The sequence below is a fragment of the Alligator sinensis genome, unplaced genomic scaffold, assembly GCF_000455745.1.
Source record: "Alligator sinensis unplaced genomic scaffold, ASM45574v1 scaffold1369_1, whole genome shotgun sequence".
Lineage (NCBI taxonomy): Eukaryota > Metazoa > Chordata > Crocodylia > Alligatoridae > Alligator > Alligator sinensis.
In genome coordinates this window covers 241,754-244,735 of record NW_005842875.1, presented here as the reverse complement: position 1 = coordinate 244,735, position 2,982 = coordinate 241,754, and the positions used below count along the sequence as shown (strand labels likewise).

The 2,982-nt window shown below is 65.2% G+C and overlaps 1 protein-coding gene across 2 annotated transcripts in view; it reads right to left on the bottom strand.

Moving 5' to 3' along the window:
• Positions 1 to 931, bottom strand: part of CDH22 (cadherin 22) — a 72,028-nt gene extending 71,097 nt beyond the window's left edge. For both annotated transcript variants that reach the window (XM_025191997.1, XM_006035793.2), the window contains exon 1: positions 335 to 931. The gene's annotated coding sequence lies outside the window, so the exon portion shown is untranslated. The remainder of the gene's footprint in view (positions 1 to 334) is intronic.
• Between the last annotated feature and the right edge of the window lie 2,051 nt (positions 932 to 2,982).

Below are 2,982 nucleotides of genomic sequence, written 5' to 3'. Positions count from 1 at the left end.
CCCCGCCCCAGGCCCTGCTCCCGGCTGGATCTCGGAGCAAGGGCGATCTGGGCCCCGTGGGCCCGGCCCCCTCGCCAGCCCCCGGCTCCTCTTCGCCTCCCAGCGCGGCGCTGCTGCCGCTTGCCTGCTCTGTCCCCTTCACTCTTTCGGGCTCTCGTTTTCACTCCCCCTTTCTCTGCCAGGCTTTGCGTCCCCCTGTCTCCACGCGCCTTTGTCTGTAGGACGTGAAAGTTAAAAGCTTCCCCAACTTGATCTGGAGGCGCTTTCATCTCCACAGCAGGCTTGTAAAACCGCGCAGACTGAAGGGCCGTGACATGAACAACTAAAGAAATACCAGAGCGAGACGGGGCCTCCCGGCACAGGATGCAGATTTGCTGCTTTCTCAGCAGCCTCCCTGGTCACCAGCACGAGATGAGCTTCCTCCGGCTGCTGCAAACATGAGATCAGGCCTGCGTCCCAGACGCTCCTCTGCCTGCCCCCAGGGTCCCTGCTCGTCCCTTGGCAGAGGGAGAGTCCAGTGGTGCGGAGCTGCACCTGGCCCCGACCTTCCAGCTCTTCCTGACGGCAGCAGCTGGTCCGGGAGCCGCCAGCTTGTGCTCCGCTCCGCTCCCTGTGCTGCCGCCTGCGGAGCCGAAACGCCTGTGAGCCCTGCTGCGACAGCTGTGCTGCCGGCTGGCCTGGGCTGGGCTTGTCTCCCCACTGCGTCACCAGGTGCCAGGCAGCAGGTTGCCCAGCCGTGGGTTCCCCTCTGGCCCAGCCTGGCCTGTTCCGGAGGTCCCAACAGATACCCTCGAGGCTTGACAGCTGCAGTCCTTTGCTACCCTCTCGGCCTGCTGCAGCTCTGCTGTGCCCACTACTCCGTCGGGGCCGGAGCTGCTGGGGTCCCCGGGGAACGTGCACGCAGGTGGCCTGCCCAGGGGCTGCTCCTCGCCACCAGTGCTGGGCTGGGCTGGCGCTTTGTGCAGCCTGCTCCTGGTGGGGCTGTCCGTGGTGCAGCCTGGGCCGTCCGGCTGCTAGGAAGCCGCTCCAGGGCTCAGCGCCTCCGTGGGAATTCCTCAGGAGGAGGCCAGCGCATCCTGGCGGCTGAGGAGAGATCGGTCTCTGAATCCCGTGGCTGCTCCCCCACTGGCGAGACGGGCCCAGTGCGGGAGTGGACGAGCTCTGTGACTCACCTCTGTCGGCAGAGCCAGTGCCTATTAATCTAGCTCTCCATCTGCTGTCCGCGCCTGGCTGGCAGGCTATCCATCTCCCTGCCCGACGCGCCATCCCGGGCATGGCCCTCCCGCCCTGCCACTTGCTCATGCAGGCGGACTCTGTGCATGCTGGCCTTCAGGTCGGCCTTCTCCGGCAGCTGCCGGCTTGGCACACGTGGGGCACCGAGCGCCCTACAGCCTGGGCAAGTGCCTCCCTTCCAGGCCCCTCCGGTCGCAGAGTGCGGTGCTCAGGCAGGGGGAGGCTCAGTCGGGCTGTGCCGGGCACAGGCAGGCTCCGTGCACCATGCAGCAGGAAAGGTCCTGTGCGCGCTGCCAGCTAAAGGCTGCTTGCTACGAACCAGGGAGCCCCTTACCTTTCTCTGCAGCCAGGGCTCTGGGGTGGGGGTGCAGGCAGAGCTGGGGGGGGGCCCACAGTCTGCGGAGACGGCCCGAGGGCCTGCGTTCAGGCTGTGTGGTGCAGAATCCTCATCCTGGCTCCTGTGGCAACTGCTCCAGGTCTGACTGGTGGCACTCAGTCCTTCTCCAGATGGGGCCCTGGCTTCAGAGCAGCAAACAGGAATGAATGTGGAGCACTGCCAGCCCCCGGAGGCCACAGCAGCCCCTGCCAGCCTCCTTCCCCTGCACAGGGCCCAGCCCAGCTCCCATGGGGCAGTTACTGCTTCAGGGGGTGGGGGGCAGGACACATTGCTGGGATCCCGGTCCTGCTCTGCTCTGAGCTGCCCAAGGCTGCAGCTCCTTCTGCAGGACCCAGGGAGGGTGCAGCAGCCCCTGGCAGCAGGAACCCCACGAGGCGAGGGGAGACTAGAGCTGGCCGCCCAGCAAGCCCCAGGCTGAGCCTTTTCTTTTGAGGGGCCTGACCTTGACCCAGGGGACATCCCAGGCTAAGCCTGCCACACTGGCAGCAGCCCCTTCCCTCGGCTCCCTGAGCCCCTGGCTGGACAGCCCACTCTGTGCACCGCTCCCTCCCGGGGGGCCAGGAGCTCTCCCCAATCTTTATTCTCCCCGAGTACCGTGTCACTTGCAGACTTCATAGTGTCAGCCCTGTGATGAGATTCCAATGCCTTTATGAATAATTTGTTGCGCAATTATAAAGCAAATATTTAATTGAACTTTATGTAAAATTGCGGCTGCCTCCGAGAGCCGAACCCGCCAGTCTGGGATGGGGAATGCGTGACTGCATCAGGCGGGAATACTCCTGCCAGCGGCTGGCCTGCTTCCCCCAGCGCTTGCTGCTTGCGGTGCACTGGCCTCAGGGAAGCAGGATGTGACCCCTTAGGCACCTTCCTCGTCTGGCCTCTGCAGCTCTGCCTTGGGCTCACCACTGCGCCCAGGCCTGCAGTGCAAGGGGGTGCAGTCCCTTCAGTTGAGCGCTGCAGGGCAGTGCCTCAGCCCTGGCCTCCAAAAGGGCCCTGCAGGTCCCGTCCCTGCAGCAGGGACCTTGTAGCTGTCCCCTGGCCTCAGAGCCAAAGAAGTGACAGGGACGCGGGGACTGGATTTCCTTCTCCTCCCAGGACAGGGCTGGCGTGGGGCAATGGAAATCATCCCTGTCACAGCCGGTGCAGCACCTGCCCACTGGTGAAATGAGGGGCACTGCTCACCAGAGCGCCCCAGCGCCCGCCACCAGCTCAGAACTCAGGGTGCGAGGAGGTGCCGGGCCAGCTGGCTCAGGCACACGTGTGGGGCTTGTCCCACCATGCTGCGGTGCCAATGGGCTCACGGCACCCGTGGGGCCTGGGCAGAAGGGCCTGGCAGCAGCATGGATTGGCCA